This window comes from Salvelinus sp. IW2-2015, unplaced genomic scaffold (assembly GCF_002910315.2).
Source record: "Salvelinus sp. IW2-2015 unplaced genomic scaffold, ASM291031v2 Un_scaffold3598, whole genome shotgun sequence".
Classification (NCBI taxonomy): Eukaryota; Metazoa; Chordata; class Actinopteri; order Salmoniformes; family Salmonidae; genus Salvelinus; species Salvelinus sp. IW2-2015.
Window position 1 is genome coordinate 38336 of NW_019944876.1, and position 18136 is coordinate 56471.

At 46.5% G+C, this 18136-nt stretch overlaps 1 pseudogene; it reads right to left on the minus strand.

The window, feature by feature from the left end:
• The window catches only part of LOC112076149 (GTPase IMAP family member 8-like), a 27414-nt pseudogene extending 9942 nt beyond the window's left edge, over positions 1-17472 (minus strand).
• Between the last annotated feature and the right edge of the window lie 664 nt (positions 17473-18136).

Below are 18136 nucleotides of genomic sequence, written 5' to 3' on the forward strand. Positions count from 1 at the left end.
CCTTCTCCACATCATTACACACCTTCTCCCCATCATTACACACCTTCTCCCCATCATTACACACCTTCTCGCCACATTACACAACCTGCTCCCCACCATTAAACACACCTTCTCCCCATCATTACAACACCTTCTCCCCATCATTACACTCTTCTCCCCATCATTACACACCTGCTCCCCATCATTACACAACTGCTCCCCATCATTACACACCTGCTCCCCATCATTACACCACCTGCTCCCCATCATTACACACCTGCTCCCATCATTACCACCTTCTCCCCATCATTAAACACACCTGCTCCCCATCAAACACACTTGCTTCCCATCATTACACACCTACTCCCCATCATTACACACCTACTCCCCATCTTCACACACCTGCTCCCCATCATTACACACCTTCCCCATCATTAAACACACCGCTCCCCATCAATACACACTTGCTTCCCATCATTACACACCTACTCCCCATCATTACACACCTACTCCCCATCTCACACACCTACTCCCCATCATTACACACCTGCCCCATCATAAAACCCACCTGCTCCACATCACTAAACACACCTGATCCCATCATTAAACCCACCTGCTCCATCACTAAACACACCTGCTCCCCATCATTAAACACAACCTGCTCCCCATCATTAAATACACCTAATCCCCATCATTAAACCCACCTGCTCCCATCATTAAACACACCTGCTTCCTATCATTACACACCTGCTTCCCATCATTAAACAACACTGCTCCCCATCATTAAACAAACCTGGATTTCATCAGGAGCAGGTGTGTAATGATGGGGAGTAGGTGTGTAATGATGAAGAGCAGCTGTTTAATGTTGAGGAGCAGGTGTGTTTAATGATGGGGAGCAGGTGTGTAATGATGGGGAGCAGGTGTGTAATGAGGAGCAGGTGTGTAATGATAAGGAGCAGGTGTGTGTAATGATGGTTGCCAGGATCGGTGGTTAGTAGACCGGCGAAGCTGAGTACAGGAGAGGGGGAAAGGGAGCAAGCGTAGCAAGGACGAGCAATGTTGTAGCGGCATTGACTAAAATCCAGTATATACATATGAAATGAGTAAAGCAGTACGTAAACATGATTAAAGTGACTAGTGTTCTATTATTAAAGTGGCCAGTGTTTCCATGTCTATTTATATAGTGCAGCAGCCTCTAAGATGCATGGTTGAGTTACCAAGTGGTAGCCGGCTAGGGATGGCCATTTAACAGTCTGATGGCTTTGAGATAGAAGCAGTTTTTCAGTCTCTCGGTCCCTGCTTTGATGCACCTGTACTGACCTCACCTTCTGGATGATAGCGGGGTGAACAGGCAGTGGCTCATGTGGTTGATGTCCTTAATTTTGACATCGGGTGCTGTAGGTGTCCTGGAGGGCAGGCAGTGTGCMCCTGGTGATGCTTTGGGCAGACCGCACTACCTACTGGAGAGCCCTGTAGATGCGGATGGTACAGTTGCCATAGTTGTCCTTAGCGGCCAAGCCAAATTTCTTCAGCCACCTGAAGTTGAAGAGGCGCTGTTGTCTGTGTGGGTGGACCATTTCAGATTGTCAGTGATGTGTACGCAGAGGAACTTGAAGCTTTTGACCTTCTCCACTGCGGTCCCGTCGATATGGATAGGGGGGTGCTCCCTCTGCTGTCTCCTGAAGTCCAGGATCAGCTCCTTCATTTTTTTGACATTGAGAGAGAGGCTATTTTCCTGGCACCACTCCGTCAAGGCCCTCACCTCCTCCCTGTAGGCTCTCTCGTCATTGTTGGTATTCAGGCCTACTACTGTTGTGTCGTCTGCAAACTTGATCATTGAGTTGGAGGCGTGCGTGGCCACGCAGTTATGGTTGAACAGGCAGTTCAGGAGGGGGCTGAGCACGCACCCTTGTGGGACCCCAATATTGAGGATCAGCGTATTGGAGGTGTTGTTTCCTACCTTCACCACTTGGGGGGCGGCCCGTCAGGAAGTCCAGGACCCAGTTGCACAGGGCGGGGTTCAGACCCAGGCCAGAGTTTAATGATAAGCTTGGAGGGTACTATGGTGTTGAAGGATGAGCTATAGTCAATGAACAGCATTCTTACATACAGTGGCAGTATTTTGATTTTTGGATGAAAAACGTACCCAAATTTAACTGCCTATTTCTCAGACCCAGAATCTAGAATATGCAAATAATTGTCAGATTAGGATGGAAAACACTCTAAAGTTTCCAAAACTGTCNTGCCACTGTATGTAAGAATGCTGTTCATTGACTATAGCTCATCCTTCAACACCATAGTACCCTCCAAGCTTATCATTAAACTCTGGCCTGGGTCTGAACCCCACCATGTGCAACTGGGTCCTGGACTTCCTGACGGGCCGCCCCCCAAGTTAGAGGGGTGCGCGCTAATAGTGTTTCAATTGGTGACGTCACCTGCTCGGAGACCTTGAAGTAGTTGTTCCCCTTGCTCTGCAAAGGCTGCGGCTTTTGTGGAGTGATGGGTAACAGTGCTTCGAGGGTGAATGTTGTCGATGTGTGCAGAGGGTCCCTGGTTCGAGCCCAGGTGGGGCGAGGAGAGGGATGGAAGCTATACTGTTACACCACTCTGTGATGAATGTGATAGGTGATCCATTATGTTTGTCTCACTGCTTGCAGGTTAACATGGTGATTGAGCACAGCTCTGCCCTTCCCTTTAAAAGTAGAGCATATGGTGTTCTCTGGGCGCAAGACAGATCAGAGAGAGGTAGCTGCTGGACTCCAAGCTGCCACCTTAAAAGCTCTTGAGTGTAGGGTGCAATATTTAGATTTTTGGATGAAAAACGTACCCAAATTTAACTGCCTATTTCTCAGGCACAGAATCTAGAATATGAAAATAATTCAGATTAGGATAGAAAACACTCTAAAGTTTCCAAAACTGTCAAAATATTGTCTGTGAGTATAACATAACTGATTTGCAGGCGAAAACCTGAGGAAAATCAAACCAGGAAGTGGCTTCTATTTTGAAAGCTCCATGTTACATAGCCTGCCATCGCTCCATTTAAAAGGATATCAACCAGATTCCTTTTCCTATGGCTTCCCCATGGTGTGAACAGTCTCTAGACATAGTTTTAGGCTTTTATTTTGAAAAATGAGCGAGAAAGATCACATCGCGTCATTGTATGGCTGGGTGCGTCATTGAATGGTTGGGTGCCAGCAGCGTTTTGTATGCGCAACAGAATGGAGCATCCATTTTCTTTCTCTCTCTCTCTGAAGAAGCAACATTCCCGGTTGATATATTATCGATTATATATTGTAAAAACAACCTGAGGATTGATTATAAAAAACGTTTGACATGTTTCCTCGATCATTACGGATACTATTTGAAATTTTCGTCTGCAATGTCGTGACCGCTCGAGCCTGTTGATTTCTGAACATAACGCGCCAACCAAATGGAGGTATTTTGGATATAAAAATAATTTTTATGGATCAAAAGGAACATTTATTGTGTAACTGGGAGTCTCGTGAGTGCAAACATCCGAAGATCATCAAAGGTAAGCGATTTAATTTATTGCTTTTCTGACTTTTGTGACCAATCTAGTTGGCTGCTAGCTGTTTGTAATATTTTGTATCCTGAGAGAGATGTGCTTACATAAATGCTTGGATAGCTTTCGCCGAAAAGCTTTATTGAAATCTGACACGCCAGGTGGATTAACAACAAGCTAAGCTGTGTTTTACTATATTGCACTTGTGATTTCATGAAAATTGAATATTTTTAGTGATTTAATTTGAATTTGGCACTCTGCAATTCAGCGGTGGTTGACGAAAATGATCCCGCTAACGGGATGGGTGCATCAAGAAGTTTTTAAAGGTTGGGTTTTATTGAATTGTTGCAGGGTCATTTGGTGAATAAAAATAAAAGGGCAGGAAGGAAGCACAAAGGGAAGGAAGCACAAAGGGAAGGAAGGTAAAGACAACAACAATTGTCAGTTATGAGGTCATATGAGGTGATGGTGGCGGATGAATGTCACAACAATGGACATCAGCAAACCACTTTCCCACACAATGCCATACACGTGGTCTGTGGTTGAGAGGCCGATTGGACGTACTGTCAAATTCTCTAGAACAACAGAGAGGGCTTATTGTAGAGAAATTAACATTTAATTCTCTGGCAACAGCTCTGGTGGACATTCCTGCATTCAGCATGCCAATTGCACACTCCCTCCTCTTGAGACATCTGTGACGTTGTGTTGTGTGACAAAACTGCACATTATAGAGTGGCCTTTTATTGTCCCCAGCACAAGGTGCTCCTTTGTAATGATCATGCTGTTTAATCAGCTTCTTGACATGCCACACCTGTCAGGTGGATGGATTGTCTTGGCAAAGGTGAAATGCTCACTAACAAGAATGTTAACAAATTTGTGCACAAACTGAGAGAAATACATTTTTTTGTGCGCATGGAAAATGAAGTAATATATTCAGGCTCAGATTGACATCCTGTATAGTTTTACATATTTAATGGAACTTTTCAAAATGTTTTTTTGTGAATCACATTACATAATAACTATTGTTCACCCCTTACACTAATTTCAGCCTCTTGGCAGAGGCAACCAGGTTTCTGGCTAATATGACCTGATACTTGGTAGAGTTCATGATGCCGCTGACCTTAACGCTCTACACTCGTGGGAATTAAATTCTTGATTGTATTTTTTCCATATAAAGACACAACCTATGTGTTTTAATAAAATCAACTATTTGCACTGAGCTGATGCTTTAAGCGCACTGTTTTATGAAATTATTAAGACACAAATGACAGTATTTATTTTGTGAAATTGCTTTATCCAACATACTGTGGTTGTGTGAGGCTTGGAGCTCACAGAATCATTAGGCTATTAATCCTTAAGAGTCTATTGATTCACCCGTGCGTCAATCTAAGTAACACAATAAAAATATCCCTATCAAAATCCGTCAGTTTAAGCTAGAGATATGATTTTTTTTGCATGTGGGCTGTGTCTCAATTCACCACATCCCCCGATATCGGCCTTCTGCATCTGCAGTGGAAGGTAGCAGAGCTAGAGCTATTTCAGAGGCAGTCTGGAACTCGGTAGTGAGTGTTGCAACCTGGGACAGACAAATCCACTAATTTAAAAGGGTGTCCACATACTTTTGGTGATGTAGTGTATCCCTAGAAAACTTACGGATTTTGATGGGGATTATTTTATGTTACTTAAATTGACGCAGTGGTGCCGGCCATTACCGTGGGATGGGCCATTACCGTGGTAACTTGGGGCACTCGCTTGTCTGTGATGAAAATAATCTCTAACTACAATGTCCTAGCAGCAGACAGTTGCCGCAAACTCAAACTAACAACTGCGTTGCGTCGTGCCTAAGACCAGCCCTTAGCCGTGGTATATTGGCCATATACTACACATTCCTGAGGTGTCTTATTGCCATTATAAAATGGTTATCAACACAGTTAGAACAGTAAAAATAAATGTTGTCATACCCGTGGAACACAGTTTTCAGCCAATCAGCATTCAGGGCTCGAACCACACAGTTTATAATTATTCCATAATGTGGTCTAGACATTTCAACTCAGTAAAAACACGTTGTCTAATCTTCTTTTCTTTTTTTTGCCGTTCAACAGTGAAAGTTATGTGTTGTTGCAAATTCCCTTGAACCACTTATTATTTCAGTGCCATTGGTAGCCAAGTGGTTAGAGCGTTGGATTAGTAACCGAAAGGTTGCTAGAACGAATCCTCGAGCTGACAACTGTCGTTCTGACCCTGAACAAGGCAGTTAATCCACTGTTCCTAGGCCGTCATTGAAATAAGAATTTGTTCTTAACTTGCCTAGTTAAATAAAGAAACATTGCTGTTACATCTTTATGGTGTTGCTGCTGGAAATGTGTTCATATTTTAATTTAGAAAGATTTGTGAATAAATTTGTGAATAAACGTTCTTACCGTTCTCATCTGACATCTTCTCTTCTTCCTGGATGTACTTAGAAAAGCTGTGCTGTTCTGTAGTTCATCAGCTCCACTTCTCAATAAAACTCTGGTTAGCTGGAGGTGAAGACAAATAATGATCTCAGATTCAACTCTTCAGTCTTTTAATGTTGCTTGAAACTAGTGACTACACCCTCTACTGCTGTTTTACCTGAACAGAGACGTTTCCGAGAAACAGGTGTGTGTGTACGTGCAATTATGAAGGTGTTCATCAACTCCAGTTCTCAATGAAACTCTGGTTAGTTGGAGGTGAAGACAAACAATGATCTCAGATCCCAACTATTCAGTCATCTTTTAATGGTGCTTCAAACTAGTGACTACACCCTCTACTGCTGTTTTACCTGAACAGTGACGTTTCCGAGAAACAGGTGTGTGTGTGTGTATGCTGGTTATGGCTTTCAGCGTAGTCACAGAGTCTCAAACAACAGGATGTGGTACTCTCAACTGATCTTTTACTAGAACAGAGATGTTTCAGAGAAACATGTGGGTGTGTACGTGCAATTATGCAGGTGTGCATACCTGTCCTTATCTCAGTTCTATTCTCTTCCATGCCGCTGTGAACCACAGGCTGATTGGAATGTTGAGTAACATACACTCAAATGCATACAAACACACTTACACATACTGACAGACTCACACACACACACACACGCAGACAAAGAAAGGCCTATGTCCCAGATCAGGGTTAGGTTCCCTCGACGTGGTCAGGATCAGAGACATGAGGGTCAGAGGCATGAGGGTCAGAGGCATGAGGGTCAGAGGCATGAGGGTCAGAGGCATGAGGGTCAGAGGCATGAGGGTCAGCGGCATGAGGGTCAGAGGCATGAGACATGAGGATCAGAGACATGAGACATGAGGATCAGAGACATGAGACATGAGGATCAGAGACATGAGGATCAGAGACATGAGACATGAGGATCAGAGACATGAGGGTCAGAGATATGAGATGACACTATTCCCTCAGATACACTCCACCTACCACTACACCCACCCCACCTACCTACCCTTTATCTATCCTAGATAGGTGACCCACTAGCAGCATYTCTGGGTTGGCATTATGCCCATTATCTCAACACCACTKACCCCGGCCTACRCCCATTGTTCCCTCAGATACACCCYACCTACCCCTAAACCCCACCCCATTCCAAAGTCTCAAGAACAAAACCTGTGGTTTAATGTACAGTTGAAGTCGGAAGTTTACATACACCTTAGCCAAATACATTTAAATATTATYGTTTATTTAGATATTAGAATACCGTAGGATTAATTAGAAACATCGTTTGACTTGTTTGGATGAACTTTACCAGCAACTTTTTGGATTTGTTTGTATGTATGTTGAAGGAGTGGATTACTGAATCAAGCGCGCCAACTAAACTGACATTTTTGGGATATAAAGAAGGACTTKATCGAACAAAACGACCATTCATTGTGTAGCTGGGACCCTTGGAATTGCAAACAGAGGAAGATCTTCAAAGGTAAATGATTTAATTAATCGCTATTTGTGATTTTGTGACGCCTGTGCTGGTTGAAAACGTATTTTGTTGTGGGGCGCTGTCCTCAGATAATCGCATGGTATGCTTTCGCCGTAAAGCCTTTTTGACATCTGACAACGTGGTTGGATTATGTATGACACTTGTATTTTCATGAATGTTTAATATTTTTATTTTTGTATTTTCAACTTCGCACTCTTCAATTTCACCGGATGTTGTCGTAGGTRTCCCGCTAGCGGTTCATGCGCTCAAAGAAGTTTTAAAAGGTGGAAATAGACCAAATTATTAGGGTGAGGMAAATGGGCTACTAACAGTTTACTACACAACATACACTTAGTGTTACTTTCTTAGCTACAGTATACTTATCCAATAATTAATTAGATAATTTATGCAGCAGCATATAAGACATTTTTGGACTCACCTTGTTGTGATGTTTTCACTTGAACAGGAAGGTGGCGCGGAGGTCCTTCGTGGGCAAATTTTGTCATCAAAGAAAGAGAAAGATTACAACTCCGAGTTGCATGACCGTTCAAATCGTGCTTTACCAGTCTGATCTAATTTATCCCCGACTTTCAAGTTGCAATGCTTGTGGTAAGTCAATGTCATGATTCCTTCCAAACCAATCATTGTTGAATTTGTGATTTCCCACTTGTGTAATGTTTATGTCCAATGGCCGATGAGCACCGATACGTTTTATCTATAATTTCTCTTCATTATTTTTCTTCATTTGGCAAGGATTTAAAAGGATTTGCCAGTAGATTGTTGACTTGATTCATTATGATGACTGCTAGCTAATACTTTGAAAGTAAGATGTTCACATGATCAGTCCAATCACAGCTACTGTACAACGTGATTTGACATCATTCTATCTGTGGCCAATGACCTTGAGTCTTCTTGGAAGGTCACTTGTAGTATAACTCTATGGCAGGACCCCCAAAGGGCTGTAATTATGGATGTTTACCCTTACTAAGGACTTCAACTTGGCGATGATGTTGTGTCCCCATGAGTGACAGAACACTGAGCCAATCACGGCGCAATGCTGCTATTTACTGCTGTCTCGCCCCACCACCACAGAAAGCACTGAGCTAAGTTGAAACGCCTGCATTATGGAGCTGCCTTACTGAAGAAAACAAAAAAGAGACCATGTTTGTATGTGGCTTTATTAACTCAATTATATATATATAATTTTTTTTAAATATTGGTTGCAAACAGGTTTGTGACACGTATTAATGCCAAAATAGCACGCAAAACTGTCAAGCCCTCCGCCCCACCGAAAATATATATATATTTTATTTTTGTGCTAAAAATGTTCTGCCCCACCTGCCCTGAATGACGGGTCACCACTGCCTGTTTTCTATAAATGTTTTGGCAAAAACAAACCAAAATCCTGTTGTAATCATAGTGGTGTTTGAACAGAACATGAGGAGAGGATTTTGTGGATTTCATTTGAATATTTATTGTTGAATTCTGGGGAAATCATACATGCAACACTAAGCACACACTACCAATGACTAAATGTCCTCAAAGGTTGTCCATCAAATGTTCATTAAATGTTGAAAAAATCATGAAACATCATAAAGCACAACCATGAAACAACAAATATTATTAATTGATTATCTGTCAATTTACAAACAGCTCAGACAAATTTTCAAATTCCCATGAGCGAATAGTACAGATACATAATGTAAGTAACCAATATAGAACCTCTAAATCCTTTCAGTAGGTATAAATACAAAATCCTCTAAATCCCTTTCAGCAGGTATACAATACAAAATCCCTCTAAATCCCTTTCAGCAGGTATACAATACAAAATCCCTCTAAATTCCTTTCAGTAGGTATACAATACAAATCCCTCTTTGTAAGTAAACAATACAAAATCCCTCTAAATCCCTTTCAGTTGGTATACAATACAAAATCCCTCTAAATTCCTTTCAGTATGTATCAATACAATCCGTCTAAATCCCTTTCAGCAGGTATACAATACAAATCCCTCAAAATCCTTTTAGTAGTATACATACCCTTTTAGGTATACAATACAAATAGCTCTTTGTAAGTAAACAATATTTAAATCCCTCTATTGTATTGTTAAGTAATAAACATAGAGTTATCTAATATAAAATGTTCCTCTAATTTAATTGTTTTAGTAATAATTGTCCTACAGTTCTGAGCCCTCATCCCTTCCCTGGATTATGAATTACAGTAGAAATACAGTAATGAAGTACAGTAAAATACAGTAATGAAGTCAGTAGAAATACAGTAATGACGTACAGTAGAAATACAGTAATGACGTACAGTAGAAATACAGTAATGACGTACAGTAGAAATACAGTAATGACGTACAGTAGAAATACAGTAATGACGTATATTAGAATTACAGTAATGAAGTACAGTACAGTATTTTACAACATTCCTCACTGTGTATCATGGTGTTTTACACAAAGTCTGACACTAGAGGGAACACAGACCAGGGGAGGAGGGTGAGAGGTACACAGACCAGGGAGGGAGAACACAGACAGGGAGGGAGGATAGAGAGAGAACACAGACCAGGGAGGGAGGGTAAGAGGGAGAACAACCAGGGAGGGAGAACACAGACCAGGGAGGAGGACAGAGGGAGGATACAGAGAGAAAACAGACCAGGGAGGGAGAGTAGAGGGAGAACACAGACCAGGGAAGGAGGGTAGATGGAGGGTAGAGGGAGAACAGACAAGGAAGGAGGGTAGATGGAGGGTAGAGGGAGAAACAGACCAGGGAGGGAGGATAGAGGGAGGGTAGAGGGAGAAACAGCAGGGAGGAAAGTGATGGAGGGTAGAGGGAGAAACAGACCAGGGAGGGAGGATAGAGGGGGGTAGAGGGGAAACACGCCAAGGAGGGGGTGGAGGGAGAACACCGACAGGGGGGAGGACAGAGGGAGAGCACAGACAGGGAGGAGGATAGAGGGAGAACACAGACCAGGGAGGAGGACAGATTGAGAACACAGACCAGGGCGGGAGGGTAGAGGGAGAGCACAGACCAGGGAGGAGGATAGAGGGGGTAGAGGGAGACAGACCAGGGAGGGAGGATAGAGGGAAACATAGACCAGGTAGGAGGATAGAGGGAGATAGAGGGAGACCACAGAACCAGGGAGGAGGGTAGAGGGAGAACAAAGACCAGGAGGTGAGGGTAGAGGGAGACCAAGACCAGGGAGGGGGGTAGAGGGAGAACACAGACATGGAGGGAGGGTAGAGGGGGGGTAGAGGGAGAACACAGACCAAGGGAGGGGTGTAAGGGAGAATCCAGACCAGTGGGGGATAGGGGAGAACACAGACCAGGAGGGAGGATAGAGGGAGAACACAGACCAGGGAGGGAGGATAAGAGAGAACACAGACCAGGTAGGAGGATAGAGGGGGGTAAGGAGACCACAGACCAGGGAGGGAGGGTAGAGGAGACCACAGACCAGGGAGGGAGGGTAGAGGGAGAACACAGACCGGGAGGAGGATAGAGGGAGGGTAGCGGGAGAAACACAGACCAGGGAGGGAGGATAGAGGGAGGTAGAGGGAGAACAGACCAAGGAGGGAGGATAGAGGGAGAACACAGACCAGGGAGGGAAGATAGAGGGAGAACCACAGACCAGGGAGGAAGGATAGAGAGAGACCGAGACCAAGAGGGAGGATAGAGGAAGAACACAGACCAGGGAGGGAGGATGAGGGAGAACACAGACCAAGGAGGGAGGATAGAGGAAGAACACAGACAGGAGAAGGATAGAGAGAACAGACAAGGAGGGAGGATAGAGGAGAACAACAGACCAAGGAGGGAGGATGAGGGAGACAGACCAAGGAGGAGGATGAGGGAGAACACAGACAAGGAGGGAGAAGAGGAGAACACAGACCAAGGAGGAGGATAGAGGGAGAACAGACCAGGGAGGAGAGGATAGAGGGGGGTAGAGAACAGACCAGGGAGGAGAGGGTAGAGGGAGACACAGACAGGGAGGGAGGGTAGAGGGAGAACACAGACCAGGGAGGGAGATAGGAGGGAGGGGTAGAGGGAGACACAGACCAGGAGGGAGTAGAGGGAGAACAGACAGGGAGGGAGGGAGGTAGAGGGAGAACAAGACCAGGGAGGGAGGGTAGAGGGAGAACCACAGACCAGGAGGAGGATAGAGGGAGAACACAGACAGGGACGGGATGAGGGAGACACAACAGGGAGGGAGGATAGAGGGAGAACACAGACCAGGTAGGGAGGAGAAGAGGGAGGGTAGAGGGAGAACAGACCAGGAGGGAGGGTAGAGGGAGACACAGACCAGGGAGGGAGGGTAGAGGGAGAAAGAGACAGGGAGGGAGGATAGAGGAGGTAGGGAGAACACAGACCAGGGAGGGAGGGTAGAGGGAGGGTAGAGGGAGACCACAGACAGGGAGGGAGGGCAAGGGAGAACACAGACCAGGGAGAGGGTAGAGGGAGGGTAGAGGGAGAACACAGACCAGGGAGGGAGGATAGAGAGGGTAGAGGGAGAACACAGACCAAGGGGAGGATAGAGGGAGAACACAGACCAAGGAGGGAGGGATAGAGGGAGAAACAGACAGGGAGGGAGATAGAGGAGAACACGACCGGAGGGAGGATAGAGGGAGAACACAGACCAAGGAGGGAGATAGAGGGAGAACACAGACCAAGGGAGGGAGGATGAGGAGCACACGACCAGGAGGAGGATAGAGGAGACACCAGACCGAGGAAGGGAGGATAGAGGGAGAACACAGACCAAGGAGGGAGGATAGAGGGAGAACACAGACCAAGGAGGGAGGATAGAGGGAGAACACAGACCAGGGAGGGAGGATAGAGGGAGAACACAGACCAGGGAGGGAGGATAGAGGGAGAACCAGACCAGGAGGGAATGGATAGAGGGAGAACACAGACAGAGGAGGGGGATAGAGGAGAGACACAGATCAGAGGGAGGATAGAGGGGATAACCAGACCAGGGGAGGAAGATAGAGGAGACACAGACAGGGAGGAGAAAGGTAGAGAGAGAACAGAGACCAGGGAGGGAGGATAGAGGAGGGTAGAGGAGAAACATAGAAAACCAGGAGGGAGGAAGGGAGGATAAGGGGAACACAGACCAGGGAGGGAGAGAGAACAGACCAGGGAGGAGATAGAAGAGAGGGAACAGAGACCAGGGGGGAGGATAGAGGGGAGAAAACATACCAGGGAGGGAGGGTAGAGGGAGAACACAGACCAGGGAGGGAGGATAGAGAGAGAACAGAGACCAGGGAGGGAGGATAGAGGGAGGGTAGAGGGAGGGTTGAGGGAGAACACAGACCAGGGAGGGAGGATAGAGGGAGAACACAGACCAAACCGCTCTAGCTCTGCTACCTTTCACCGCAGAAGTGGAAGGGCGATATTGGCGGATGCGGTGGTTTGAGACATGCAGCCTATGCAAAATAAGACGTATCTCTAGGTTAAACAGACAGATTTTGATGGGGATTATTTTATTATGTTCATTATATTGACTCTTAATTAACTTCCTGCTACTACTCTTTCCTCCTCCTCTCCCTCTCCTAATGTTGTCTTTTTACCTGCTACTGCTTTTTCCTGCTCAGTTTTCTCATCTCCACTTCCATCTCCCCTCTCTCCAATCTCTTAACATGTGTTATTCCTCCTCCTATAACTGCTCCTATAGCTGTTGTTAATCCTACTCCTATTATTGTCCCTGCAACGGCAGGGGTTGCAAGAAGACCTTATCCTACTGCTGTAGTTGTCCAGCCAACTCCTACAATTCCTATAGCTGCTTGTTCACCCAACTCTAACCACTGTCTGTTCCTGATAACCTTCTGAGCCTTCACATACATCTCATTGGTGTAGTGTTTTCCTCCATTCCCCTCCACCATCTCCTCTATCTTCCTCAGCAGCACTCTGACCTGGGTACGGTCTCTCTGCTCTTTATTGTTAAAGACATGACATCTGCCTCCACAGCTGTTGACCAGTGTCTGAAGTTCCTGACACTCTTTCAGAAACTTCTCTACTGGTTTTTCCCTCCAGCTGATCTGCACCAGTGAATAATACTATAGTGAAGTCTGAGGCCCCTTTTCCATAGTTGTCCTGGATGTACTTCACTGCTTTTCTTTGCTCCTCTGTGTATCTATCCAGTCTGATCACCAGCAGGAACACATGGGGTCCTGGGACTGACATCTCAATGCATTTCTCTATTTCCTTTCTCTCTTTTCCCCCTTTCTTGTTCATCAATTTTATAAGGACATTGGATTCTTTCAATAATATGTCACAGATTCCTGGACTGTCAACCACCTCAATATTCTTCCCATACACCTCTCCACTCTGTTTCTCACTCTTTGTAGTTACAGGCACTGGAGAAGCCTCCACTTTAAACACCCTTGTCCCCAAGATGGTGTTTCCTGTTGCACTTTTCCCTGCTCCAGACTTCCCAACCAAAACTATCTTCAGATCAGCAGGTAATTCTGTTGAAACACAAAATACAGTATGTAGCTGAATCATTATCAATGACACAAGTGGTTAAATTATGTTCACTGTCACTGACCATATTCAGAGCATATTCATTGTAAGGTTAAAGGGCAATTCCACCACTTTTCAAAACTCATATTCAATAAGGGGTTGGTCCACTCAATATTAGGACGGTATTCTTAATGTTTTGTTCAGTGAGTATACGCATGTCTCCACACATGGGGAGGCAGCGTAGCCTAGTGGTTAGAGCGTTGGACTAGTAACCGAAAGGTTTCAAGATCAAATCCCTGAGCTGACAAGGTACAAATCTGTCGTTATTCCCCTGAACAAGGCAGTTAACCCACAGCCTAGGCTGTCATTGAAAATAGGAATTTGTTCTTAACTTCTTATGGCTGCAGGGGCAGTATTGAGTAACTTGGGAAAAGGTGCCCATTTCAAACGGCCTCGTACTCAATTCTTGCTCGTACAATATGCATATTATTATTACTATTGGATAGAAAACACTCTCTAGTTTCTAAAACCGTTTGAATTATTTCTCTAAGTGAAACAGAACTCATTCTGCAGCCCACTTCCTATCAGGAAGTGAGATTTCTGAAATCGAGGTCTCTGTTCAAGGGCTTGCCTATAAATGGGCATGANACCTGTGTTGTGGGTGTCCTAGGGCAAATGGAGAACACCATTGTGTTCCTGAGAGGAAGCCATACCGTTCGGATGCTACAGACGTTTCAGTGAGAAGACTGAATTTCAGGATGTCTCATGGACTGACAAACACCGCTCTAGMTCTGCCACCTTTCACCRCAGAAGTGGAAGGGCGATATTGGCGGATGCGGTGGWTTGAGACATGCAGCAAAATAACACGTATCTCTAGGTTAAACAGACAGATTTTGATGGGGATTATTTTATTCTGTTCATTATATTGACTCTTAATTAACTTCCTGCTCCTGCTCTATCCTCGTCCTCTCCCTCTCCTAATGTTGTCTTTTTACCTGCTACTGCCTTTTCCTGCTCAGTTTTCTCGTCTCCACTTCCATTTCCCCTCTCTCCTCCAATCTCTTATTCATAACATGTGTTATTCCTCCTCCTATAGCTGCTACTATAGCTGTTGCTGCTCCTACCCCTATCAGTGGCCCTGCAACGGCAGGGATTGCAAGAACACCTAGTCCTACTCCTGTAGTTGTGCAGCCAACTCCTATAACTCCTATAGCTGCTTGTTTACCCAACTTTAACAACTGTCTGTTCCTGATTTCTTTCTGAGCCTTCTCATACATCTCATCATACATCTCATTGGTGTAGTGTTTTCCTCCATTCCCCTCCACCATCTCCTCTATCTTCCTCAGCAGCACTCTGACCTGAGTACCGTCTCTCTGCTCTTTATTGTTAAAGACATGAGATCTGCCTCCACAGACTCTGACCAGTTTCTGAAGCTCCTGACACTCTTTCAGAAACTTCTCTACTGGTTTTCCCTCCAGCTGATCTACACCAGTGAATAATACTATAGTGAAGTCTGAGGCCCCTTTTCCCAAGTTGTCCTGGATGAACTTCACTGCTTTTCTTTGCTCCTCTGTGTATCTCTCCAGCTTGATCACCAGCAGGAACACATGGGGTCCTGGGACAGACATCTTGATGCATCTCTCTATTTCCTTTCTCTCTTTTTCCCCTTTCTTGTTCATCAATTATATAAGGACATGGGATTCTTTCAATAATATGTCACAGATTCCTGGACTGTCAACCACCTCAAGCACCTTATTCTGATCCACCTCTCCACTCTGTTTCTCACTCTTTGTTGTAACAGGCACTGCAGAAGCCTCCACTTTAAACTTCGTTGTCTGGAGGATGGTGTTTCCTGTTGCACTTTTCCCTGCTCCAGACTTCCCAACCAAAACTATCTTCAGATCAGCAGGTAATTCTGTTGAAACACAAAATACAGTATGTAGCTGAATCATTATCAATGACACAAGTGGTTAAATTATGTTCACTGTCACTGACCATATTCAGAGCATAGAGTAACGGAGTAATAGGGACAGGAAGAAGGGAGGAATGGACTTGGGAGATCTATTGGACGGAAAGGTGCTAACACATGGGAGGGAGATTCCTGGTGTAGGGACCCGAGCCTCACCCGTGAACAGCGGAGGCACGAGGAGAGCAGAGGCTACGGAGAGAGGAACTCGGATTTATGAGGGAACGAGTTTGGCGGAAGCCCAAAAACCGTGAGTTAACACCCAAAAATTTCTTGGGGGGGGGCGGCCTAAGGAGGTAGTGGCAAGGGCAGTAGGAGACCTGCGCCCACGTATCCGAGGCTTCCGTGGAGAGCGGGGAGTACGGGCAGCGCGCCGTGTTACGCAGTAGAGCCCACGTCTCCTCTTCAAGTAGCATAGCCCAGCGGGTTATTTCCACCTCCCTGCACTGTAGGGCTAGATTGGGTTATGAACCAGGTGCCATGAGGCCGGTCAACGCGCGGTCTCTCGAGTACGGTTCTTCTCGGGCCGCGCTAACATGGCACGTGCCCTCGCATGTTTCCTCGAGTTCGGCCCTAATAAGCCCCGGTGCGGGTTTATCCACCTCCCACTGGTCCGGCAACGCGGAGCATTCAAACCAGGTAAAGGTTGGCAAGGTCAATGCTCAAGAAGCCAGTACCTGGCACGGTCCGGTATCTTCCTGCGCCACCTCCCCGCCGCCTATCCGCTAACAGTGCCTTACATACTGCACCAGGCTTCAGTGCGATTCCTGAGCCCTGTTCCTCCTCACCACTCTCCCTGTATGCGTGTATCCATTCGGTGCCGCTCCAGTGTGCACGGCCACCAGCACAGCCATTGGTGTCAGTGATCACATCTCGCACTGTGCTAAGCCCTTGTACCACACTGTATCTTCTCTCCCCCTACTAATCCTGATGTTGCTTGTCCAAGCCCCGTGTCACCATGCGTTCGCTGGTGCACCTCGCACCAAGTATAGAGTCGGGCTTTGAGAGTACAGTGGGCCCTGTCCCTGCTCCTTTGCACTGTATTGAATGTGCGTATCCTAGCCGGTGCCTCCATGTTCCCGGCATACGGACGCACAGGTGTTCCACATGCGCCTATCATCTCGTGCGCCAAGTCATCCGGTCCTCAGCAGCGTATAGCCAATCTCCGTGACTCACCTAGCGCCATCCTGACCAGTCCAATACACCCATCCTATACCCAGTCCATCTCATCTGAGCTCATCGAGCCTTCTCGCTCTCCCATGCTCCGCTTGCGTCATTTCAGCTGCTGATCTCATCACTTATGCCCTGTCTGCGATATGAGTCTCTGAAAAGTCCGCTTCCGTTCTGACCTATCGCTCTCGGACGTCCTTTGCAATACACACTTGACCGTGTTTCCCCGCCGTGGCTCCATGAGCTACGAGAGCCGTCCGCAGACAGGAGCCGTAGAGCGGCACCGCCAGAAGGAGCCGCTAGAGCGCCGCGCTCAGTCAGGATCAGCAGACGGCAACGTCGCCAGAGCCCACTCGACATGGACTCTGCCAGAGCGCTAACCAGACAGCGAAGATATCGGCCAGAGCGACTCGCCAACCACAGGATCTGCCAGAAGCCGGCCAGCGGCATGACAGTCGAATCCGCCGACTCGCACTAGCGACCATGAGCAGCCGAAGAGCGCGTGCAGCTCGCTAGCAGAAGCGTTCGAGAGCGGGTCAGTCCAGGCGAGCGCGGAGTCAGCCCGCCATGAGCGTCGCAGAGCCCGTTCAGCCCCCATGAGCGTCGGAGCCGTCACCCAAATGAGCTTCAGAGCCGCGTGCATGAGGTCAGGCGTCAGCCATGGACGTCGAGAGCCGATCAGCAGCCATGAGCGTGTCGAGGAGCGTCACAGCCATGCGTCGAGAGCCGTCAGGCAGGCAACCGTCAGTCCTGCCATGAGCGTCCAGATTCCCGTCACACCATGACTGCCTTCAGCTGAAACGGCTATAATACCCGCAATGCCATCAGTCCTAAGCCTACTCCTTGTCCAGGAGCTGTTCGGTTTCAGTCCGGAGTTGCCCCTCTAATCATTATCTACCCTCTCTATCTTGACTCCTCTATATTTCTTATCTATCCCTCGTTCTTGATCTAATCTCTCTGTCCCGGTGTTTCCCTTCAGTGATGTTACTAAGAAGATTTGTGGGGGTAAAAGGAGGGCTGAACATTCTTAGGGGGAGTGAGCTTAGGATGATATGTGGTGTGGGGACCCTCCGCCGCGGAGCCCTGGCCTCCCCTGGTCGGATGCCCACCCCAG